The sequence below is a fragment of the Schistocerca serialis genome, chromosome 1 (assembly GCF_023864345.2).
Source record: "Schistocerca serialis cubense isolate TAMUIC-IGC-003099 chromosome 1, iqSchSeri2.2, whole genome shotgun sequence".
Classification (NCBI taxonomy): domain Eukaryota; kingdom Metazoa; phylum Arthropoda; class Insecta; order Orthoptera; family Acrididae; genus Schistocerca; species Schistocerca serialis.
The window spans coordinates 979,160,659-979,188,130 of record NC_064638.1 but is presented as its reverse complement, the minus strand read 5'-3'; the positions used below and the strand labels follow the sequence as shown (position 1 = coordinate 979,188,130).

The 27,472-nt window shown below is 43.2% G+C and overlaps 1 protein-coding gene across 3 annotated transcripts in view; it reads left to right on the top strand.

Annotated features, from left to right (window-relative positions):
* Positions 1-27,472, top strand: part of LOC126412923 (discoidin domain-containing receptor 2-like) — a 911,045-nt gene that overhangs the window by 615,790 nt on the left and 267,783 nt on the right. The window lies entirely within an intron of this gene.

Below are 27,472 nucleotides of genomic sequence, written 5' to 3'. Positions count from 1 at the left end.
TGTCGTTGTTGTTGTTGTTGTGGTCTTCAGTCCTAAGACTGGTTTCATGCAGCTCTCCATGCTACTCTATTCTATGCAAGCTTCTTCATCTCTGAGTAACTACTGCAATCTACATCCTTCTGAATCTGTTTGGTGTATTCATCTCTTGGTCTCCCTTTCCCATTTTTACCCTCCACACTGCCCTCCAATACTAAATTGGTGATATCTTGATGGCTCAGAACATGCCCTACCAACCGATCCCTTCATACAGTCAACTTGTGCCACAAATTCCTCTTCTCCCCAATTTTGAAAATCTATCTGCAGAACTTCTACGAAACTGAAATATAAACTTCACTGAGCAGCGAACAAAATAATGCTGGCAAGCGATCGACACTCGGTACAGAGTTTCATGAGAGGCCTCATAAGTTATGTAGGCCTACGATATTCCCACGAGGCTGTAGTAGCTAACAGAAGAAAGGCTATGGTATTCCTTATTGTCTGACTGTTCCGTAATACCCGAATCACCTCTGCAGTTATTCGCAGATGACTAGTTTTGGTGAAGCGACCAACAACACGTCACCGGTTAACATTGTATCAAGCTTAACCCTTTCATTCATTCTTTTTCTTTCTGGAAAGAAAATTTGTTGACTTGATATCCAAGCAGAACTTCCTTTTACAAAATTTTTCGTGTAGCACAAACTAAAATTGAACTATCCAAGTTATGGATCGTTCACTACATAGGACACTGTGACTTACAGGTATTATTCTTCATAGCTTTTAGAATGTTTCATTGTTTATTTTTAATCTCTAAACTTATTGTGACATCTGTTTTTCAAAGGAAAGGAACATTTAAATAATTCTCTGGTAAAATAGTTATGAAAATTTTATTAGGAAATCTTTATAAACGTGAATTGGTGCTGGTGACACTATTTTTTCAAGTGAAGTTTATTTGTATGAAATTGCAGAAAGCAGTTGCACCCCCTCGCCATACAAAAACAGAGCCTGTATTTGGCACAGTGCATGTGAGTTTTAGCTTTGCATCCAGGGTTTTTCATCTCGATGCCGACTCCTGCCGATAAAAGCGTGGCAAATGGTCCAAATAATAATATCTGATGTCTTCAACTGGTTTCAGTTCATTTATACGCTTTGCAGCACATATATTGGGCTAGCTTCATTTGAAGGTCTGCTTCTTTTCTTTATAGTCACGTTTCGTGTTATAATCCACGACTCTGTAATATATTGACGAAAAAGTTTTGTTTTCAGGAAGGCCAAGACGTTTTCCTTCATGCACGCACTCAGGTCACAAACTGATAGAATAAATGTTCTATATATCGAATTCAGAATATCAAACCTGTCAACACCACGTGACAATCTTGTACAGATTCGCAACCTCAAGTCTCAAAACATCAATGTACAATTTATTGTTCTCATCCCAACGTCTACAGATATCCTTCGTTCCAACGACTTTGAAGTTTGAGCAGCAAAGTGACTGAGCTATTGTCAAATCACGTTGTTATGATTACAGCAAAATCGTTGCCCATAACCTCCCGCATAAATTCTCGTGTTCACATTTCTTTATGTCTGCATCAGTATACCAAACTCAGGCTGACCGTAATGAGTATCTTCATCTATATCTCCCTCCTCGAGATAATCCATTGCCTGGAAAAGTTCATCATCGCTGTGAGCCACTGAAGAAAAATCGTCACCATATTCAAGTTCTTCAGTATCAGATATATCACTCGTTTCGATAGTTTTGTAAAATCTTTTCCACACTGAGTTTTTCTTCGTAATTCCTGATGATTGTTGAAACAATCGCAAGTAGTTACTAACAACGAACTGTTGTAAAAATGAGAGCAAACAGTTAGACCTAGCACACAAGCAAAACATGAATTGTCGTAGCAAAACCAAAGATGTGGATGGCTGCACACTTTGTCCATTGTCGTTGACGATTTTTTGGAACGTTACCGGGTAACTGCAACTGAAAACAACGGAAGTACCACATGCTCAAAAGTATACGAACAACCTGAATTGTGTTACACCTAATTTTCATGCAGCTGGCATAACGTAACTGTCTTGCAGGTCCTCTTGATCTCGTTTTGCTACCGTCATTTGACTATACAAAATGGTTACCATAAGTGACCATTAGCAAACACTGTTCTGTAGGGACTGTAACTCCAGATATAAATTAATACCACGATACAGCGAATACCTGAGACAGTCCTTAACGCTTGTAAACTCTTGTTTATTACAAGAAGTGACGTTTACAAACTGTTACCCCCTCTCATTGGTACCTGACACAAATAATGACCGTAACTCTAACACATCAGTCATTCCTGAGTTCTTGTTCTCTAAAAGATTTTCCAATCATCTGTTAACAGTCATTCACTTGCCGAGTGGATTTGCGTAAACTGATCAGTGAACAAACCACTTAGAAAAAACATGATTAACAACGTCAAGCGCTCTATCGAATCCTTACCGTCAACGGAATATCACTAGTAATTTCACTATCTTCGCGATGGCACGTTGACCCATGTGCAGTTCGAAAACGACCTATCGTGCATGTTATCTGACTTTAGGTGAAATTAAAAATGTAAGTTATTCATATGTTGTGAGAATCAACCACAAGACTAATCGTCATTGCTGACTACCCATAAAGAGACTTGCCATACAGTAATACATGTTTAGCAGGTATCAGTTAGTAAATCTGAACTTTAATTTACATGAAGAAAATTTTTATACTTGATCAGGAAAACTATCCAGTAACTGTTGTCCCTGTTAATTAACCACAAAATATGTTAAATATGGTTTAATTCCCAAGTAATGAAATTGAGATGACGTAATGTAAGTGTTGGTTGACAATTCGAATCCAGCATCTAATCTGACTGTTATGGAAGCATAGTCAGATTCAAGATATCGAATTTTCTCTGCAGTAGCGAGGTGTTTGGAACTGCAGTGACGAGAAAATTAATAATTTATGCCTTCCCGCGATTCCAACCCTTCACATAATGCCGTTGTTTTCTAGGCAGAATGGACATTAAACATAGGTTTGTTTCACCAGAAGCGATGTGTGCTTATATTTGAACACGAAGCGACGTGACGAGGAGTACAGTGATGACTGGGAACCGAGTCCCGTATATATCGTTGTTGACTACACACGAAGACACGTTAACTACACAGTTCTTCTTCACCTTTAGCTAGGAGTAACGTATGTGAACTTGAAATGATGTGACGAAAAGATATGTGTCTCTCTGTGAGACAAATCCGCCACATATCGTTACTGACAATGAATGAAGAGATGGTAAAAATAAAAATGTATTTCCTTCAGCAGTTAGGTGTGCTCATGCTAAAGCCTGAAAGAACATTAAGAAAATTTTTGTGAAGAGCTACGATTCGAACCATGACACTCGCCCTACGTGGAGAACTTGAGGCGTTCAAAAACTTGTGCAAACAATTGGTGGCACTAAGTGGCCACGAAGGGACCAAATACCCTGGAACCAGAACCAGTATATTCAACACCTCAAACTGAAAGAAAAAAGACAGGATAAGCGCCCTATGATCTTACATGACGTTTGGTTCTTTAACTAAAGTAAAACACGAGTGTAAGAAAGGTTACTGATGACAGAGTTTCCGCCGGCCGAAGTGGCCGTGCGGTTAAAGGCGCTGCAGTCTGGAACCGCAAGACCGCTACGGTCGCAGGTTCGAATCCTGCCTCGGGCATGGATGTTTGTGATGTCCTTAGGTTAGTTCGGTTTAACTAGTTCCAAGTTCTAGGGGACTAATGACCTCAGCAGTTGAGTCCCATAGTGCTCAGAGCCATTTTTTTTTTTTTGACAGAGTTTCTGCATGCTGCCATATACCCCTCTATCATTGCCCGACCTAATGTGTAATCGGAATCGAAGGGCCATCACGTTTAATGTGCATTTGGAACCACGGTGCAGTCTGTGTTCCTCATTTGGCGTAATCAAGGGTAAACAGGATCTACTGGTGCCTATTAAAAACTTTCGCCGAATCCTAGCTCTTTACAAAAATTTTCATAATGTCCTTTCAGGCTTTAGCATGGGCACACCTAAGTGTTGATGGAAATATTTTTTTGTCTCTTCATTCATTGTCAATAACGGTATGTGACGGTTTTGTCTCACAGAGAGACACAGATCTTTTCATCTCAATATTTCAAGTTCACACATGTCACTCCCAGCTACAGGTGAAAAAACTAGGTGGTTAATGTGTCTTCGTGTGTAGCCAACAACGATATGTGCGGGATTCGGTCCCCAGTCGTCACTGTACTCTTCGTCACGTCGCTTCATGTTCAAACATGCGCGCACATCGATTCTGGTGAAACAAACCTATATTTAATGTCCATTCTTGCCTAGAAAACAACGGCGATAGGTGACGGGTTCGAGTCAAAGGAAGGCATAAATGATTAATTTTCTCGTCGCTGCAGTTCCAGACATCTCGCTACTGCTGAGAAAATGCGTTATCTTGAATCTGTCTGTCCTTATATAACAGTCAGATTAGGTGTTGGATCCGAATCGTCATCCAACACTTACATCACGTCATGTCAAGTTCGTTACTTGGGAATGAAGCCATATTTAACATATTTTGTGGTTTGTTAACAGAGCCAACAGTTCCTGAATAGTTGTCCCGATCCAGTACAAAAATGTTCGTCGTGTAAATTAAAGTTCAGATTTACTAACTGATACTGATTTGTATTATATCATATCTCTTTAAAGCTACTCAGCAATGACGTTCAGTGGTGTGGTCGAATCTCGGACAGGCACGAATACTTACCTTAGTTAGTGTTGGGTCTCAAAATCCATATCCAAAACAAAGCAGTTCGTCATGTGATTCAAAGTTCAGGCATATGCACAGCTACTTGCTCATTAATAACTTTCATTTTTAATGTCACTTTGTGTTAGATAATAATTGCGATGGGTGGTTTTCGAACTATACATAGACCAACGTTCCATCACAAAGATAGTGAAATTACTAGTGATACGTTGCTGATGATGAAGTTTCGATAGACGATAGAGCGCTTGACGCTGTTAATCATGGTTTTTGTGGCTATTTAGTTCATTATCAAGTTGATGCAAAAGCACTCGTTTAGTAAACGACAGATCATAGAGGACAGGAAGTCCAGATATTCTTGAAAATTTCTTATTTGCAAGTAAGAATTTGAGTAAGAATTACGGAGTAATTGATATGCTAGAGTTGGGGGCATTATTTGTGTCAGATACTAATGAGAGTGGTAATAGTTCAGAAACGTCACTTATTGTAGTAAATTTGAGCTTACAAGCGTTGTGAACCATCTCAGGCGTTCTTTGATGTTTGTCGTATCGTGGTATTAGTTTACACCTGGAGTTAATTGCGATGCAGAGCACTGTTTTCTAGTGTAGTGGTCACTTGCTGCATCCACTTGGTACGGACAAGCGACTGGAGCACTTTCGAGACAGATACGTTACGTGGGCTGCATGAAAATCAGGTGAAACGCAATTCAGGACATTCGGATACTTTTAAGTAAGACAGTATATTCGACCACTCATTTGTGAGCAGGCTGTGTAAAGTAGTGGATCTATGGCTGTATGTGGCTCTGAGCACTATGGGACATAACTGCTGAGGTCATCAGTCCCCTAGAACTTAGAACTACTTAAACCTAACTAACCTAAGGACATCACACACATCCATGCCCGAGGCAGGATTCGAACCTGGGACCTTCGCGGTCCCGCGGTTCCAGACTGAAGCGCCTAAAACCGCTCGGCCCCAAATGGCCGGCATGGCTGTATGTGTCAGCGTTCTTGTGTCACAAATTGCAATGGAGAAAAATTTCTAAATCGAGTGTTGAAGACATTCTCTAGAATGTTTTCAAGAAAAGAAAAGTGTGTGCAAAGTTTGTACCGCACCTTGACTCCCGAAAAGAAACAACGACGTGTGAACGCCTGCAGTAACTTGGTTGAAATGAAAAACGCGGACATTCCTTTTGTGGAAAAAATCATCACTGATATGGAGACTTAGTGTTATCAATTCGAACCTACTAGAAAACGACACTGTGCACTGCTTCATATGAAGGGCGAATGCTTAGATGACATAACCGATATTCAAGCCAAAATGACGAGCCAATTGAAAAAAAAGAAAAAAAAAACATTTCAAAGAAGGGCTTTTCTGACAGGTTAACATACGTGTACCATCGGTCACAGATGGGTGTGTGTAGAGCCTAGTGACGCCTTCGTGTTACAATTGGGAGAGGGAATAGCTTAGAACCAGTAGTTAATTAACTTCACTTTAACGTCATCTAGAGTGCCACGAGACGTGCTACATTCAGCTTGTCCTCTTCTTATTTATTTATTTATTTAACCTGAGCAGATTAGGGCCATCAGGCCGTCTCTTACATCGGACCAGTGTTCCACACATGCAATATTTCACACATCAGAGTTACTTTAACTTACGGTATATATCGATTTCAACGCACTCTTGGTCCTTGCGACACATGCGAACTCGTTACACATTGTTGCCAGTTGATCGGAAAATCCGGGCCGACTCTCAGCTCTCATGCATTAATGACAGCTTTTGTCTAAACTCACCAACTTCACTGTCCTCCACAATACAACGTGAAAAAGTGACAACTCCGGCAAACACGGTCACGGCGGAGACTCAGATGAATTCGAATGGTTCAAATGGCTCTAAGCACTATGGGATTAACATCTGAGGCCATCAGTCCCCTAGACAGAGTACTACTTAAACGAAACTAACCTAAGGACATCACACACATCCATGCCCGAGGCAGTATTCGAACCTGAGACCGTAGCAGCAGCGTGGTTCCGGAATGAAGCGCCTAGAACCGCTCGACCACAGCGGCTTGCTGAATTCGAAGATCTGGCCACTCGACTGGAAATGCACAACGACATCAATCTCAGTTTAACGTCTGATTCTTTACCAGTTTTGGGGACTCACTGATAAAACCAATCAATCAGTAGGAGTCCAAACGTGTGAAACTCAAAAATTCCCAGCAACATCAAATACTACAGATTCCCCGGAAACCATTCGGTATATTGCCAGTTTAATAAATCTTGCCAAGTTCGTATCTTCGATCAGTGTATCCTCCATCTGTCATCTCCCTAATATAATCCAAAACTATCAAATTAGAATACCAGCTTGCGCTAATTTACTCTATTCTCTACTTTGAACGTTTCGGCTTCTGATCCAGCCACCGTAGAAATCACGTGCTCTTGTGTTAAAATGATGGTTCAAATGGCTCTGAGCACTATGGGACTTAACATCTGTGGTCATCAGTCCCCTAGAACTAAGAACTACTTAAACCTAACTAACCTAAGGACATCACACACATCCATGCCCGAGGCAGGATTCGAACCTGCGACCGTAGCAGTCGCGCGGCTCCGGACTGAGCGCCTAGAACCGCTCGGCCTCCGCGGCCGGCTGTTAAAATGATAAAAACCATCTACGAAACTCATTACACCCGGCAACATTCCGTAACCGACTGGACCGACCTAAAGTAGAATGGTAACTAATTGTAGGAGAAAAAGATGCATTGGAAGAATCTTACGGAAGTGCAATTCAGTCACTAAAGAAATGGCTTGCTACACGTTTGTTCAACTGAATCCCGAGTATTGCCCACCTTTCTTGAACCCTAATCAAGTTGGATTAATAGAACAGACAGAGTAGGTCAAGGAACTGCGGGGCGTCTCGTCACGGGAACCTTTAGTAAGTGCCAAGAGCTTTGCGGAAATGCTCAACAAATTCCATTGGCAGACGCTTCAAGGAAGATCATTATATCCCAGAGAGGCTTGCTATTGAAATTTCGTGATGGTACGTCCCAAGAGGAGTAGGGTGATATGTTACTTGCTCTCATATGCTGCAAGCGAAATGACCATGACAAGCAAATCCCAGAGATTATAGGTTCATCGGCAGTCTTTATCCCACACACTAATCGTGGTTGGCGCCAGGAAGGTAGGAAAATGATACCAGCATTAGAAGTTCCTTCCGCTACACACCGCAAGATGGCTTTCGGAGTATATACGTAGTTATAGATATACCTAGATCGTCCTGGACCTGATTCTTTCCTGCATAACGGTCTGCGACTAACACCATATTTTTCCGAATTCAGATGAACTCTCAAAATTTATTAAACATTTTGGCCAGTTCACTAACCATCGCTTTTGCTAAAAGATGATGAACTTACTTCTCTTTGTCAGCTAATTCTAGAGTGATGCATACGAGAGAAGGCGGGTGGTTGAACTATACACAGTACCAAGCGGCAATGTACAATATGACGCTCCAGACAATAGCGTCATTCCGCTACGTCTGTCAGTTTCGTGCGTTCAGAGGTTTGCACAGAACATTTAACGTGAATTTTCATGTTATTTCCGATATGGTGAGAGTGTAAGCCATTGTAGTGTTTACTGCAGGTTGCATAAAGCAAACACCGCAGGTATTGCGCTTACAAGCGGCAGAGATGGTTTTTCTGAGTTTAATTTTTTTTTTTTTTTTTTTTTCAAGGGAGACTTAAAGTACTTTCAATGACCGACTGCGGTGCTTGCTCCAACGTTGCCATTTACTAAGGTAGGCAGCTACAAGAATGTATGATGTGGGATAGAGGTAGAGAGCACACTAGCGATGCTACGAAGTATAGGGTGACGCTTATTAAATTATATGAAATAAAATCGTCGTAACTTCTGAAAGGTTTGCATTAGGATGTTCAAACTGCACTGTTGTCCGCGGAGCATGATCGGAATTAGTATGCACATGCGCACGCGCGTATAGTTTCGTTTAGCGAAGAAGCCAACTTTCATTTGGATGGGTTGGTCAATAAGTAAAATTGGCACGTTGGGGGGACTGAGAAACGGCATTTCGTGATCGAGAAGTCTCTTCATCCTCGACGGGTGACTGTGTGTTGTGCAATGTCCAGTCATGGAATAATCGGTGTAATATTCCTTGATGGCACAGTGACTGCCGAACGGTACTTGAAGGCTTTGGAAGATGATTTCATCCTCATTATCCAAAGTGCCTCTGATTTCAAAAAGACGTGGTTCATGCAAGGCGGAACTCGTCCCCATCGAAGCAGGAGACTGTTTGATGTCCTGGAGGAGCACTTTGGGACCACATTCTGGCTCTGGGATACCCAGAGGCCACTGACATGGGCCTCGATTGGCTGCCATATTCTCCGGTTCTCAACACATGCGATTACTTTTTGTGGGGCTATATTAAGGACACGATGTACAAAAATAGCACCAAAACCAGAGGTCATCGACAGCTTCGATGTTCATACATTTCAGCGAGTCATGAAGAATTTCGCTGTCTGCGTCACGTCATCACCAATGATGGCAGGCATATCGAACGTGTCATAGCCTAAACCCGAATATCTGTCGTGACATTTACACGTTGAATAAAGCATGTGCACGCCGTAGTTAGTAACTAATTTACGTATTTTTTCGTATAGTTCTATAATTGTCACCCTGTGTTCTGTCCTCTCTGCGCAGAACGCTTAACACACTAGCCTTCTTACTTGCTCTCCATTCGAATAATCTCTGTATACAGTGCAGTCGATTGGAGGAGACTAGTCGTAACCGAATTCGGAAAACTAGCTACCATAAAAGTTCCCGTGATGTCACGAGGAAAAATGTTCAAATGTGTGCGAAATCCTATGGGACTTAACTGCTAAGGTCATCAGTCCATAGCCGGCCGTGGTGGCCGTGCGGTTCTAGGCGCTCAGTCCGGAACCGCGTGACTGCTACGGTCGCAGGTTCGAATCCTGCCTCGGGCATCGATGTGTGTGATGTCCTTAGGTTAGTTAGGTTTAAGTAGTTCTAAGTTCTAGGGGACTTTTGACCACAGCTGTTGAGTCCCATAGTGCACAGAGCCATTTGAACCATTTGAACCATCAGTCCATAAGTTTACACACTACTTAACCTAAATGATCCTAAGGACAAACACACACACCCATGCCAGAGGGAGGACTCGAACCTCCGCCAGGACCAGCCGCACACTATGACTGCAGCGCCTCTGACAGCTCGGCTAATCCCGCACGGTTATGTCACGAGGATCCTTGTGAATATTTGGAGCTGTGGAAGGTTCACAGGGTGCGACTTTTTTCCGATATGGGCCAAATAAGTTGACCTCCCCAATGCTGCAGACAATGTGAGTATACCAACTTCCGTGCAGTTTGGAATCCACCGCCAAATTCATTACCGGTAGATTCGATCAAGACGCGATTAGTACGGAGGTGCTTTGCGAACCCCTGGAGGGAAGACGACGTTCTTTTCGCGGAGTACTACTGAGAAAATTTAGAGAACCGGCATTTGAAGCTAACTGGAGAACGGTTCTCCTGCCGCCAACTTACATTGCGCGTAAGGACCACCAAGATAAAGGAAATTAGAGCTCATATAGACAGTCGTTTCTCGAACTATGTTTCGGGTGGATGACAGCTTTATTTTTATCTCCTCCCGTTGCTGACCGAATACTTGCTCTGAAGATTTCTTTCACCACAAGAATTTTCTTAGATCACAGCCACAGTGCATACATGCATTAGTGGCGTCGTCCCGCGTATCGAGTTAGAAAGAATATTTAAAACAATTTAAATAATAAAATACTCTCTTAAGTCAAAATATTTTATGTACAATGTGTTTCGTAGCAATAATTCCATTTTAAAGGGCAGGAAAGATGTTTTTGAGAGCTACATCTGTTTCAGTGTATTATCTTTAAATCACAGGAAGCTACAATTACGAACAATTTCACAGTTATATACATTTCATATAAACATAATACCTGTACACGTGCAAATAAGAGAAAGTTTTACTTCCACGAAATCTATTTAATATAACTACATAAAGATCCCATCCTAAAAATTGGATGAATAGCATAAATTACTCACAGAATTTGTTCATCCAGAGGGGTAACAAATGGATTAGATAATCACTCAACATCTAAAGTACGGCCCAGTATTCAGAGGAGTTTAAATAGCTTACACCTCCCTTAGCACCCGCGAAATAGCGTTGATGCTTTAACTGTGCAGTTATTCTCGTTAGGAGGTAAGTAAAGCCACCGTCTGAATGGTCTCACGTGGATAGCTAGCTCATCCCGTCTGCTTTCATCAGTATTAGCAGTAATCCAGAAATCGACACTGTTTGTCGAGAACAGAACACTAACACATATGTTCAGAGACATTCCTAATGATGAAGCCAAGATACATCAAACAACAGTTTTATTCTTGACTTAAGAGGATAGAGGCTATCCTCGACACGAAGGCTGAGTTCGATTAGACATGGGTAGCAGACCGAGAGATTTGACATGGGTAGCAGACCGAGAATTAAATAATGCAAACAACCTTCTTTGTACAGTCATGTATCAAAATTAAATTATTTCTTTTACGTAGACTCGAGTTCTGCTTCAAAACTTACGTCACTGAAAAATAAGTAAGCGCAATAGAAAAGTTAAAATCAAAGAGGCAGATGTACTAGTTTATTTCCTCACTTCCTTTAGTACATGTCAAGAAGACGTACAAAACAAACTTGCTTAATTTACTGATTGTTTTTCAACAAGAATTTGTCATTAATATTTGCTAAGTTTTATGTAAATGTGTCCTGATGGTTCCTTGCGTCAGAGCCAGGCCAACTCATGCCAGAGAGCCAAGCCAACTCCTGCCAGATCATGCCACTGTTTCCCTCAGAAAACATAATTTTGTAAATTATGCTGCTGAGATCATAAACCGACAAAGTATAATACGTCACGTTATGGGTTTTGTATGAAAATGGTACGAGGCAACATAAGAATTAAGTTAAGAAGTTATGTACACTCTTGTTACCTCAAAAGGAAGTCGTTCTGCGTGGACTGAAAAATTCTCAGCGTTGTCTGTACGTAGAAAACGTATTTAAGTGAATTGAGACTTCATTCAAAACGTAAGGTAACGGCTGGAATCAATCGTTGGCTTTGCAACTGAAAGAGAATATTAGCACATCAGGAGCCTTATTTTAGTAACTATTACCTTATCAACAAGGATGAGGTTACGGATATGAAAGTAGCTAGGATGATTGCAGGTACTAGTAGATGGGAACAATGGAAGGAGGGTGTCCACAATGAGGAAATCAAAGAAAAACTGGGAATTAACTCGATAGATGTAGCAGTCAGGGCGAACAGGCTTAGATGGTGGGGTCATGTTACACGCGTCGGAGAAGCAAGGTTACCCAAGAGACTCATGGGCTCAGCAGTAGAGGGTAGGAGGAGTCGGGGCAGACCAAGGAGAAGGTACCTGGATTCGGTTAAGAATGATTTTGAAGTAATAGGTTTAACATCAGAAGAGGCACCAACGTTAGCACTGAATAGGGGATCATGGAGGAATTTTATAAGGGGGCTATGCTCCAGACTGAACGCTGAAAGGCATAATCAGTCTTAAATGATGATGATGATGATGATGATTGTACATAGAATATTCTTCCGGAAATTTGCTGAGTATTTATCAGCGAAACCCGTATCAGTAAGTAGTAATTGCAGCAAATAAATGTATGATCTTCTAAATCGTTGGGCACTGTAATTTTCCTCTTTCACTTTTATTCAGCGTTACAACCTCACTCTGGGACCTGCTTCAGGAGTTCTTCAGCAGGCTGAACACTCATCGCCCTACACGCAAAGTATATTCCCGAGGCGACAGAAGTTAAAATGATGCAGTATCCCGTCTCTGAAATACGTTAAAATTTTTACAAACCTGGAATGATGCATCAGAAACACGTTATATTTTTGCTAAGTTTTCACACATTTCGGAAGACTTTGTTTAGAGAAATGTTTTGGCATTCAATGTCCTCTTTCGAAATTATCATGTCCTAATAGATATTTCGAGTTTCGTGAAGCACATAGTATTCAGTAATGAATACATATTGTTTTGAACACTCCTCTTTTAACTCGCTGTATTGTGACACTCTTCACATATTCATATACTCTTGTCATTATTATGTCAGTTTCGTGGAGTAGTCTTTGTATATGTGGTGTCAGTTCTTTCGGACATGTCCACATATGCAGCGATTATTCCTGGAAACTGACATAACAAAGCCTAAAAGACCAGACACAACAGTCACAATTAAGGCGAGGACGATCTATGATCACTACAATGCGAATACATGCCCCGTTCAAACTCTTGTGGGAATCGGCGAAATGCCACGGGTAAAGAGCATAATGGTCAAGGGACACTGCATCTCTAGTGTGTGGATAAGTTGCGAATTTGGGTCTGACGGGAGGCATGCTAAGGTAGACCGTGCAGGTACGATGACAACTGTGTACGGATAGTGCAGTGGTCGTCGCATCTACCTAGTAAGCAGAACATCCATATTCAAATCCTGGTCCAGAACAAATTTTCAACTTTCCCCGTTGAATTAAATCAATGCCCACTGGCAGCTGGTGTCATTAATTCCTTTGTGTCTTGAATAAGGGTACTTATCCTTCACTGTTACGTGTATACGGAAGGGATAAGGGAGATGTGATAGAAGCTGAGACAATGGTAGGCAGGGTAAGGAGAGACGAAGATCGAGGAACTTCTGTGGAGGGTAAGCTCAGTGTACTAAATCCAGAAGTATGTGTAGGATTGTACTACCCGTTAATTATGAGCAACGAAGCAAGTCTGTTCCTACCTTCGACTTTCACGAAACTGTTACGCGCCCGTTACTTCCGTTTACCGAGGAGGTGACGCTGTGGTTAATACAGCGGACTCGTATTCGAGAGAAGAAGAGTCCAAATCACTATCTTGTCAGCGTCATTTAATTTGTACGTTGTTTCCATAAATAAATTAATGCGAGTACCAGAATGGTTCCTTTAAAAAGGACACGGCCGTTCTCCTCTCCTATTCCCACTCTACCCGAACTTGTGCTCCTTCTCTAACGACCTTGTCGTCCACGGGTGTCAGTTCTACTTTCGTAGATTCTCGTCACCAAGCACAAAGCGCACGTGTATTGTGCTTGGGTTCAAATGTTCTAATGTGTGTGAATTCCTAAGTGACCAAACTGCTGAGGTCATCGATCCCTGGTCACTACTTAAACTAACTTACGCTAAGACAACACACACACACACACACACACACACACACACACACACACACACACACACACACACCATGCCCGAGGGAGGACTCGAACCTCCGGCGGAAGATTGCTTCCTCTGCTTCCTGCACTACCTCGTGTTAACGGTCACCAAAATTGCAACATATATTACTCTACTGTCAGACAACTCTCTCTGTCCCATTTAGTCTAGCATACTATGGGTGCGTGCTGAAAAGTAAACCATCCGAATTTTTTTAAACTTTAAAAGCTTTTTAAACAAAATAAACGTTATTAACATTCTACATCATTGTTCTTCATGTCGTGAAACGACTCCGCATTGTAGCGTGTAACATGACGGTGGGCGCGGGAAAGAACATGCTGTAATCGACCTTCGAATTCGAAGAGTTCATCCACATATGGAGCGCCCTCTCCTCCCGTCCAAACATGGGCAACTCTCTCATTCGGCATGACAGTGTCAGACCACACCCGCGAGATGCTACATCTGCAATAATCCAAATTGTCATCGATCACCCTCCATACAGTCCCGACTTGGCTCCATTCGATTTGTTGTGACTTGGCGAGACAGCCAAGTCACTATGCGAGGATGCCGAAAGACACGCGTTAAGCTCACGCAGACTGGCGTGAGGTCTGGAACAGTTAAGGGCATTTATAGTAGCAAATAAAGTACGTAGTTGATGTAATACTTAACTTTAATCCATAATTGGAGAACATCGCTCTTGATGATACATAAATTATAATCTCAATATAAACTGGTAATGGCGCCTTGCTAGGTCGTAGAAAATGACGTAGCTGAAGGCTATGCTAACTAACGTCTCGGCAAATGAGAGCGTATTTGTCAGTGTAGCATCGCTAGCAAAGTCTGCTGTACAACTGGGGCGAGTGCTAAGAAGTCTCTCTAGACCTGCCGTGTGGTGGCGCTCGGTTTGCAATCACTGACAGTGGCGACACGCGGGTCCGACGTATACTACCGGACCGCGGCCGATTTAAAGGCTACCACCTAGCAAGTGTGGTATCTGGCGTTGACACCACACGATTTTCATCTGTTTCCAAAATTTAAAGAACACCGTCGAGAACCTTACTTTGATAGTGATGAAACGCTACAAGCAGAAGTGATGTTGTGGCTCCGGCAATAAAGTTAGAACATTCTACAGGACCGTATCAACAAACCCGTCTCTCGTTGTGAGAAGTGCGTTCGTTGCGTGACTATTTTGAGAAACAAATATGCAGACATGAAGAATAAAGATGTATAATGTTAATAACGCTTGTTTTATTTAAAAAGCATAAAGTGTTTTCACATTAAAAATCTGTGGCATTACTTTTCAGCGCGCCTTCGTTCATCCATCTGAATATACTAACTGTAGTCAAACCTTGGCCTCCTCCATAATTCCCAATTCTCCCCCTCCTCCCCCCCCCCCCCCCTCCAGGCCACAGTGCGTTCTTCCATTACCAAATTGCCTATTCCTTGGCGCTGCAAATGGGTCATATCAAATGATAACTTCTCTCAGTCAAGTTGTGACCGGTGCTACACAGTACCCCTCTTTATTAGTTATCCCATCTATCCGTCTAATCTTCAACATTTTTCTGTAGCATTACATTTCAAAAACTTTTCATCTCTTTTTGTCAGATATGTCTGTTACAAACCTTCTAGGAATTCTAAAGAGCATACGGTGTCTGGAGGAAGAAATTGAGAATAGGAACGTATGTGTAGAAGCTTTATCGGGCGATGCTGCAGAGAAATGAAAGTATGGCGGAAAACTACCGTTAAAAAAGTAAACTTATATGGCATTCTTGGCTAACACCGAAGGGCGTAATGGCACCTTTCGTTCACCAAGTGTGAGAGTTTTTTGATTAAGTGTATCTGACAAGTGTAGATGACTGTAATGAGTGTGTACAGTGTGGTGTCACGTTTGTTTGTGGATAGTGATGAGAGAAGAGGCAGGGTTGGTCCCAGTGCCAGCACATACCTATTCCTCACGAACTGCAGTAAGGGGTCCACCGAGCTTAAGTCCGCATCCGATGGACGGATCACCATAAACAGTGTCGCTTGCACTCACTTCATGAGGCACTACAGAGAGGTTTGGAATCTAATTCAGAGAACTTGTGCAAAGTCTGGTGATCGGGAAATTTACCCTTCCTCCAATAGCATATGGCGTACTCAGGTGGGCACCCATCCTGGTACCTGAATTGTATTATGGAGGCCTCTGCCGTCTCTGCGCTTAGTGCTCTCTACACTATTCTGACAAGCGTGGATGCATTAGACTTCGCTTGCGCGCTTGCATTGTGTCAAGTTCATTGCAAAGAGTTCGACTAGAAGTCTGCCAGCGTTACAGTGTACATCTTCTTCAGAAGGTGTACATCTTCTTCAGAAGGGGGATCTAGTGGAAGGTGTTTCCCTAACTTCCCTAACGTCGTTGGACGATGTTTCCAGACAACACCTCCTCACAACTTTACAGTCCCTCGAAGTTGGTCGACATATTTTTGTTACTTTGTATACAGCGTGTATGACAGTTAACAGCGAACATTGACATGGATGACAATTTACTATAAAAGAAATGAAAATGTTCCAGTAAACGTGTCTCCATAAACTAGCCGTTTGCTAGATAATTATGAATGTGTGGTCATGAGCAGCCACTGACTTCAGTACCAAATATTGCCCTAGTTAGTAAAAATTTGTTTCAAGCGTAAACTTTTCTACTATGTTCCCATTTAATTGCGGTCAAATTTTACCCATTGCTTACGTTTAAAAAAAAAACAATGTTTCTTGAGGACGTTAGATACAGTATGGCAATTTACTGTACATTTGTACCTGTTACAGGGGGTGTTCCTCATGTCGTCGCCGCACTGAGACATAGTACTGCTCTAGTGTCTGCAATGAACTATGAATTATTTCGAAACCATCCGGATCATCTCTTAAGTCTTGAGAACACTGTACCATTCGCTCCTGCAGTTCTTCAACCGCACAAACGGGAGTGCTGTACGGTCTTGATCGATTTATCCACCTTGGACAATACTGTCGCGTTATGTCGTCCTACATCAGTAGCGAAATATGCAATGCCTCATCGTGCAACTACCACGGTTTAGCAACCATGGTCCATGAGTGAAATGAAGCCAAATTACATGATGACATAATCGACAGGTTTACATTTCAGATACGTTTGTGTTAGCTTGGAGAATATTTGATACTGAAGTTAGTGGCGGCTAGTAACCACATGGACTGTTTCTGGCTCTACTGTATTTCCACCCCTGTCAATTTCCGCTATTAATTATTATAGCCCGTATACACGTAGAGAAAATATTTTGTATACCTAGACTAAGTGGACAAATAGAAAATTTATGTACGATTTAATAGTAAGTGGCGTCGATTGTTTTGAGGAATGTTCCTGTGCCTTACATATCGAAGTGTTCGCAACATATTCTATCTGATCAACAAACATCTGGACGTGTATTACTGGACATTAATATGAGATGTGTTCAACATTCACCTCCGTGACAGCTTAAACTTTAGTGGGGGCTGCTCTCAAGGGCTCAGCATTAATTTGCTGGGTTCGGGCTTGGCGACGCCGGGGTTCGTCAGCTGAGGACTGCTAAGCGCCGCCAGTCCTCCGACACTGTAAGCGCTGGGTATGCTTCAGCGACCACTGTACGCCGCGGCAGAGGAACGTTGTGTGTCATAGAAAATGGGAATCTTGGCTTGATCGCTGCGAGGATTATAAAAACTTCAACAAAAAACACCCGCAATCTCAGGGTTTCCTGCTCGTTGGCAAGATGCACGGCTGTTGAGGTGAAACAGTCGTTAGCGGGCAGCCTCTGGGGAGCCTACCGCACCTCAGTTGTGTGAGGCACTCGGGGCTCTGTCTTGGTATACTTCCATTCTCCTAGCTGCTCGAGGGATTGAGATGGACCCCTCGAAATCTTCTTCTCGTCCTCCCAGCGGAATAGGAGTGCCACTGGTAAGTACTAATACCCAGTCGCTCATGAGTCCTCGTATAATGAGTTCTCCAGATTCTAGAGTTGTTACGAGTAGTTTAGTGTTTACTAACAGAATGCACCCTGCTGGTCAGAATGTACTTTCGATAGCTAAAAGAACAAACAGAAACGTTTAGAAAGTCTAGAGTTGCACGGACATTGAAATCGGTCAAGTCTTTACGCAGTGGGACACTAATTGGTCGCAACGTCTAATTCCCAGCAGATAACGAGCCTTCAGAAAGGCAGATACTTTGGGGAACAAGCCACTGAAACTGTGTACCACACCACGTTGAATTATATCAAATGTGTTGTGACATGCCCGGATGTTGTGGATATTTCCAAACTGAAAGTTGAGTGGGCCCAAGAAGGAATAGTTGATATACAGAATATCATGAAAAGGGTGGATACCGATCTTATTAAATCCGCCTCGTTTACACTGACTTTCAGCAACACGAAACTTCCAGTGTAAGTTAAGGCAGGATTCCTTATCCTCAGCATACGGCCTTACGGCCCCAACCCTATACACTGTTTAACAGCCAAAGGGATAGGCCACTTGTGGCAAATGTGGTAAGACTGCCCATGAAGGAGTTAGCTGCTCATCTCCTCCGAAGTGTGTAAACTGCTCTGGACATCATTCTGTCTGGAGTAGCGACTGCAGTGTCTTCCTTGAAGAGAGGAAGACACAGGACATCAAAAAAACTAAGCATATCTCGTATGGTGAGGCCAAAAAGATCTATAAGGCCATGCAGCCCGATGTTCGCTTCCCCCTTTGCGTCTCTTCTTAAACTGCCAGTTCAGGAGACTGATCCTGCTACACGGACGGAGGTTGCTAGTATTATTACTAGTACCTGCGTTTGTCCATGCACTTGTGCTGCTGCGATTACTTTGAAGCCTGTACCTCCTCCAAGAACATCAGACAAGGCCATGGTTGCCAACACTGTGGAGCACCGTGCTTCTCCAAAGGTTCACACTGGTCCACCATCCAGTGCAGTCACTTCCACCTCCACGGCTATGGCTCCAAAAACTCCCCAGGCCAAAAAAAGTTTTAAGACAAACAGCTGCCAATGGAGATGGGAAGTCTGATGATGTCGACATCCCTCTCTACGACATCTCACAAGACTCATCTATAGTGCAAATGGATCTCGATGTCGGCGTTGGTCACACATCTTGTATCAACACTGACCCCCTACCCACTACAGGCTCACCTCCATGCCGGAAAGACAGGGTAGAAGTTCGACCTCCATGACACAAGGCTCCTATATTAAAATGGAACATTAATGGGTTCAGGACACATGTGAAGGAACTAAGACTGCTAGCACAGGAACGCCCCTTGTGGTTGTGTTTGCAGGAAATGTATTTTAAAATCGTCTGATGTCCCAGTACTACTGGACTATTCACTCTATCATGAGGATGACCAAACTGGGAAAAGGACCAAGGCAGGGGTCGCTTTTTTGTCGATAGTGCACCACTCCTTTGCTCTCCTCTTAGCTACTGACCCACATGTAGCTTTAGTTGAAGTTCATATGTGTTGGAGATCACTATTTTCTACTATATTTACCTCCACATGATGAAATTGACTCTGAGGCTCTAACAGATCTTAGAGAACAACTTCCCTGACCATTTCTCCCACTGAGAGACCTCAGCTCCGATAATGTATTATGGGGCTGGACCTCTACTTCCCCTCATATTTGGGTTTTGGAGCGCCTCAAGACATCTTACATGCTGTGCGTCCTCAACACCGGCACTCACACTCATTTCTGTATGCCACTGGGTCACTCTCAGCCATCGACCTCTCTTTCTGCTCTCCAGCCTTTGTGGTCTCTGTTCAGTGGGAAGCCACAGATGACCTTCATTCCAGTGATCATTTGCCAATCTGCATTCACCTTCTTGATGGAGCTCTCCTTGTAAGTACGAATCCACGATGGATGAACAGCAGAGCCAACTGGACACTGTTCAGGCAGCTGGCTGTGTTTGAGTGCCGTAACAGTATACAGGAGTGGGTGGACCATATCACACAAGTAATCCACCATGCTGCTGAACTCTCCATCCAATCATCCTAGGAGACCATCTGTTCCTCGGTGGACTGATGAGTGCTGCTCAGTCATTCAGGTCAGGTGTACAGTCCTGCGACAGCTTAAGAGTTGCCCAACAGCGGTAAACGTCGCAGCCTTTCGATTAGCGAGGGCAAATGCTCGACGCAGCATCAAGGACAGCAAGAAAAGGTCGCAGCAAGTGTTCCTGGACTGTTTATCAACCGTTCCACTATTTCTACTATAGTATGAGAAGCCATTGGGAAGATTTCCGGTAAAGGAACTATGTAGGTATAGGTATATCGCAATGCTGTTGACTCAGGGGTGTCTCCAAACAACACCTGGAGGTATTACACAGACAGTGGCAGAGCATTTTGCACTGACTACTCACTACCAGCCAGGAGCAAGTGTTCCGTCGTTACCGTGCCACCAAGGAAAGAAGTGTGTTGAACTTCAGGTCTGACAGTTCAGAGTTCTACAACTGCCATTTCTCCACGTGTTAGCTGGATTCAGTACTGTCTGCGTGATGTGATGTATCCCAGCGTGGAACTTGAAACATGCGTTAAAGGAAGTCCTACTTCAACTTTTTAACTCGATATGGCATACAGGCAACTTTCCCGACTCATGGAGGGAAGCATTTTTGATAACTCTTCTCAAACTGAGGAAGGATCGAATGTGTCTAGTAGTTACCGGAGCGTCGCCTTAACGAGCTATTTAGGAAAGATCTGGGAATGAATGATTAACCCTCGTCTGGTCTGGATGTTAAATACCAGACAGCTCCTAAGTCGCTCTTAGCGTGAATACATAAAATTTCGATCCACTATCGACAACCTGACCCTTCTAGAGGCGGCTATTCAGCAGACTTTCCTACGTAAATAGCATTGTATAGGTGTATTTTTTGATATCAGTAAGGTGTATGATACTTCTTGGCGATTCAGTATTCTACAACAGTTCCACCTTCTCCCCATCTTAATTTCGTCCTTCTTATCAAAGTGATTTTTTCGTTACCGAGTTGGCGACGTGCTGTTGAACAGTTTCGAGATGGAGAATGGTGTTCCACAGGGCAGTGTTTTAATTGGTACCTTCTTTATCGTATCCATAAACAATATCACGTTTATGGTAAGGAGTCTTACAATTCTCCTTATTTGTGGACGATTTTGCAGTTTTCTGCTTCTCCTCCAGTAGTGCAATAGCGACTTGTCAGTTGTAACTCACAGTGAAGAGGCGACCGAGCGGGGTGGCGCAGTGGTTAGACACTGGACTCGCATTCGGGAGGACGACGGTTCAATCCCGCGTCCGGCCATCCTGATTTAGGTTTTCCGTGATTTCCCTAAATCACTCCAGGCAAATGCCGGGATGGTTCCTCTGAAAGGGCACGGCCGACTTCCTTCCCAATCCTTCCCTAATCCGATGAGACCGATGATCACGCTGTCTGGTCTCCTTCCTCAAACCAACCAACCAACCACAGTGAAGAGGATGGAGGTGTGGGCTGCAAAGAATGCTTTTATATTTTCTGCAGAGAAATATGTGTGTGTTCATTTTAATCATTCTCGTCGCATTTTTAATTTACCTGAATTGCGTATGTGGAACACCATCCTCCCTTTTAAAGAATCTGTGCGGTCTTCTGGCCTCATTTTTTACTCCAAACTGTTTTGGTTACCACACCTAAAGAACCAGAAGGCATTGTCCCTGAAGGCACTGAACATTTTGAAATGTCTTAGCCACAGGTCTTGGGGAAAGGATAGGGCGCATCTGCTCCAATTTTACAAGGCTCTCGTGTGATCACGGCTGCATTACGAGTACACATTGTACGAGTCAGTGAGGCCTTCAGATCTGAAGGTCACTGACGCTGTATACCATGAGGGAATCAGGCTGGTCAGGGTCCCTTACAGGACGAGCGCCATACCCAGTCTCCGTGCTGAGCTGCGGAACCACCGCTTACCATCCGGCAGCAGCTTTTCATGGTACGTCAGGCATATCAGTTCCTCACTACACTCAGTTCCAGCTATGGAATGTCTCTTTGCCAACCGTCAACGGGCAATGTGACCGTTCGGAAACCGTGTGAAATGTATGTTGCTGTCCTTTGCCGTGGGGCACGAATTGGCTCAAAACTGGGGTTTTAACCAACTGCCACCTTGGTTACAGAAGAGCCCCAGAGTAATTTTAGATTTTGTGCAGTACAGGAGAGACTGCACTCTAGCTTCTATTTTTAATATGCTTTTTTCCAACATTTTAAATGAGCACCCTGATTATATAGCTGTATTCACAGATGGGTCAAAACAGGGGGCTCCGTTGGTTGCTCTGTCATTTTCCCGCATCATGTCCTCACAGAAGTTGCTTCCAGAGATTACTGTAATCGATGTCGAACTACCCGCAATCTTGAGGACACTGGAGCAAATGAAATATGCCATGCCTGCTAAATTCCTCATCTATTCCGACTCCCTGAGAGCCCTTCAGTCACGTTTGTATTCAGCTGCTAAAGTAGTCCAGGACACCCTGCTCTGGATACAAAGGCTTGGGAAGATGATGTCCTTTCTGCTGGGTGCCAGCACACATGGGTATTGCAGGAAACGAAAGGGCAGATACAATCGGTTAGTTCAGTGTACCAACACCCAGCATGCTGTCATCTCACTGTTGATGTTTCGATGTGAAAATGAGTGTCTGGAACAGACAACAACCTCCGTCCGTTAAAGCCCACAACGCAGCCTTGGTGTACCTCCTTCCAGCCACGCGGACTGGACCAGGTTCTCCTTACTCGTCTTCGCATAGGTCACAGCCCTATAAAGCATGGCTTCTTGCTTCGACGAGAGGACCTTCCAATGTGTGGCGCCTGTGACGTGCAGATCGCTGGACGCCACATTTTATTAGACTGTGTCCAACCAGCGATCAGCGGCAGATTTGCCCTCCAGTTTAGGAAACGTCCAAACGAATATGGTGAGCGCTTTTTTAACGTTATATGGTTTCTCCAACTTGTTTCCAAAACTCTTAGGGAGAAGTTTTTAACGTATTAACAGGATGACTGGCTCACCCGTGGTTTTTTTTTTTTTTTAAGTTGTCAGCCAGTCACATTTCCCTGTGCCTTTCTGTCGTTTTACTTGTGTTTTAATCCCTGATGTAGCATTCCCCCTTTCTCCATTGTCTTAATACGTGTGAAATATAGTGATTGTGTAGGCCAAAGTGAGTGAGGTGGGAGTGAGAGCATCAGTGTCATTTTATAGGTTTCCTTCTCACTGTGCGTCAACTACTTTCGTAATTTTAACAACATTCGGCCAACGGCCTTGCCGCAGTGTAATACCGGTTCTCGTCTGATCAATGAAGTTAAGCGCTGTCGGGCTGGGCTAGCACTTGGATGGGTGACCATCCAGTCTGCCGAGCGCTGTTGGCAAGCGGGGTGCACTCAGCCCTTGTGAGGCAAACTGAGGAGCTACTTGATTGAGAAGTAACAGCTCCAGTCTCGTAAACTGACACACGGCCGGGACAGCGGTGTGCTGACCATATGCCCCTCCATATCCGCATCCAGTGACGCCTGTGGGCTGAGGATGACACGGCGGCAGGTTGGTACAATTGGGCCTTCGTGTCCTGTTCGGACGGAGTTATCCACATTAGTTTCTTTTAATGTGTGCCGAACTATCCGCGATCTTGAGGGCACTGGAGGAAATGAAACCTGCCTGCTAAATTCATCATTTGTTCCTACTCCCTGAAACAGTCATCTATCCCAAACGGTTCCTCCTCTTTTTTTGTATTTCGACATAACAGTCATCAAGGTGTGTGACTGAATGAAAAATATTAATTTGCCACCAAAAACGGTCGTTAAGCCACAGTCACTAAAGCTTTGAAATTTTTGAAAGATTACATAACTACTGTAGTTTCAACGCAATGAGTCGTCATTTTCAAATGTAATCACAAACCTGGACAACTGCAATAATAATTTCAACCACACGTCTCTCAGATATAACGAGAGATACACTAAAACGATCAAACTGAAGCAAAGGCAGCAGAAATGGGATACAAGACGTCATGACAGTTTTTGATTGATCAGTCATTTCACACCTTAATACAGTGTAGATGAAAACTGCATTAGGATGCAAGATATTGCATACACTTATTTTTGACCTTATTTTGGGCTTGCTGCACGTTATAAGATTATGAAACGCGAGCCTTTGTTTGCAAAATGCATCACTGCTGGGCGTAATGCAATTGCATATGTTGTTGTTGTGGTCTTCAGTCCTGTGACTGGTTTGATGCAGCTCTCCATGCTACTCTATCCTGTGCAAGCCTCTTCATCTCCCAGTACCTACTGCAACCTACATCCTTCTGAATCTGCTTAGTGTATTCATCTCTTGGTCTCCCTCTACGATTTTTACCCTCCACGCTGCCCTCCAATACTAAATTGGTGATCCCTTGATGCCTCAGAACATGTCCTACCAACCGATCCCTTCTTCTGGTCAAGTTGTGCCACAAACTTCTCTTCTCCCCAATCCTATTCAATACTTCCTCATTAGTTATGTGATCTACCCATCTAATCTTCAGCATTCTTCTGTAGCACCACATTTCGAAAGCTTCTATTCTCTTCTTGTCCAAACTATTTATCGTCCATGTTTCACTTCCATACATGGCTACACTCCATACAAATACTTTCATAAATGACTTCCTGACACTTAAATCTATACTCGATGTTAACAAATTTCTCTTCTTCAGAAACGCTTTCCTTGCCATTGCCAGTCTACAATTGTATATAACACCTTGAATCCTGATGCAGTTTTCATTTATACTACATGAGAGTGTGAAATGACCGATCAACCAAAAATTGTCATGACGTCTTGTGACTCGTTTCTGCAGCCTTTGCTTCAGTTTACTGGTTTTAGTGTATCTTTCCTAATATTTGAAAGAAGTGTGGTTCTAATTGTTAATGTAGTTGTCCAGGTTTGTGATGACATTTGAAAATGACGACTCAACGCGCCGAAACTAGTTATGTAACCTTTTAAAATTTTGTTGTTTTAGTGACTGTGGCTTGAAGACCGTTTGTGGTTTCAAATAAACGTTTTAGGTTCCTCTTCTGTGTGCAGTACATAATGCTGTAACATGTATTCACACACTTCTACATTTTAGAGTTTCTTTAAGCGCGATATAGGAACCACACCTTAATCACGTAAACCACCCACATAGCGTAGCACCGCCTCCCCTGTACTTCACTGGTGCCAAGAAACGTACTCCAAGCATTACCTAGACCCAAAACCTTCCATCGGGCTGGCACAATGTATAGCGCGATTAATCACTCCAAATTACTCGCTCATGGCGCCGTTCTTTATACTACCTCAGGCGTCGCTTAGGACGGCAGAGATATTTACCTTAAGCCGTCGGCACACGGACCGTGCTGTCGAACGTTATCGTTGAGCGTGCCAAGTTCAACGTGCTGCAGAACGCTCAGGAACGATGCGACTTGTGCATACGGTACGTGGGCCCCAGCGTGGTATACGCGATCGCAACGCACTCCAGTGGCAGTTGAGGGATGCTTCTAGTTCGTAAATCACACTGTTTACTCAACGGGCGCGCGTAAAATTCTCACGTTAGCTCTATTAAAACGCACATTTCCTCCATCGTCCACGAAAAGGAAAGTACCATGTCCAATCAATGACACAGGCTTATAAAAGTTCTATTACAAACAGTGCGGTGCGCTACAAATTTGGAATACTTCTCCGGATAAGATAAACATTATTTCATCATTCCCACATTTTAGTAAAACCCCAAGGTCAGTCTTACTTGATCACCAGTAGCAGAATCTTTGCAACTTGAGAATTACGAAGCGTAAAAGAAAAAAGAGCAAAATATCTTTATACAAGTAGCGCAAGCTGTCCTGTAGATTGAGCCAATCGAACAGTCACCCTTCAAAGAAAGGTGAACTTATATTTACATAACATCAAATATTATAGCATATACTTATATTAAAGTAATAAAAATGTATCAGAGCGTAATAAAAACGCGATTGTTAGTAAAAAAAATCTGGAAGTGTTAGGACGCGAAACACTGCCCCAATAATGACTCATTACCGGACAGAGACGCTAGTCATTAGGCTTTTTTTTCAATTTGTTCGTTGCGGACGTCACAATTATATCCGTTCAAGTTCGTTTGTTGATCGTTCCACTCAGTTTTTTTATTACAAAGGCCAACCGGCTTTCTGACCGAACACGCTGAGCTACCGTGCCGGCAGCTAAACCTACAACATGCGCCTAGGATTTAATCACGTTGTCTTACCCCTTCTAAAAACGTTAATTGTAGATACTTATGTTACTAACTGAAATTTAATTATAACAAATTGTACCAAGAACAATGCGTTTTGGGTGGATCTTCAGCATGTCGCTGCCTTAAAATAGCCTACTCTCATAATGCGCAAGTTACAATAATTCTTTTGCCACGAATATGATGTTTCTCATTATTTTATTGGAACGAATCACACAACTAACAACGCTAGTCATTACGCTAAACCTACAACAGGCGCCTAGGATTTAATCACATTGTCTTACCCCTTCTAAAAACGTTAATCGTAGATACTTATGTTACTAATTGAAATTTCATTATAACAAATTGTACCAAGAACAATGCGTTTTGGGTGGATCTTCAGTGTGTCGCTGCCTTAAAATAGCCTGCTCTCATAATAAGCAAGTTACAATAATTCTTTTGCCACGAATATGATGTTTCTCATTATTTTATTGGAACGAACCACATAACTAACAACGGGTTTTCCAGTGATTCTCAGTTTTCTGGTGCTCAGAAATGGCGTATATACATATAGGTTTGAAATGAATGCCAGTATGGCCGGCCGGTGTGGACGAGCGGTTCTAGGCGCTTCAGTCTGGAACCGCGCGACCGCTACGGTCGCAGGTTCGAATCCTGCCTCGGGCATGGATGTGTGTGTGATGTCCTTAGGTTGGTTAGGTTTAAGTAGTTCTAAGTTCTAGGGGACTGATGACTTCAGATGTTAAGTCCCATAGTGCTCAGAGCCATTTGAACCAATGCCAATATGACGCCTAACAAGTTTGTACTGAAGGGAGACGGCGTGCGTGTGACGTTGGTGGCGTTGTGTCATCTCATTGGTCAACGCTCTGACGCATGCTCAGAATATCTGACATGCCAGATATTACTCTGCACGTTCGGAAAGACTCCCGAACGTGGTGTTCCACGCTATGGCGTCAGAAACTCGGCACGCTCAACGCTCGGATGCACGGTCCGTGTGCCGACGGCTTTACGAGGAGATGCTCAAGCACTGTATCCCATTCTTTTTAAATCCGTCACACTGTCAGTGTGCTAGCTAGATCGCTGGTAGCACTTTGGAACTCACGAATGATTCCTTCCGCTGATTTCATGCGGTTTTTTACGGCCATCCTGTGCAATGCTCGACATTCCCTGTCCGTCAGTACACAAGGACTGCCTGATCTTCGTTTAGCACTGGTT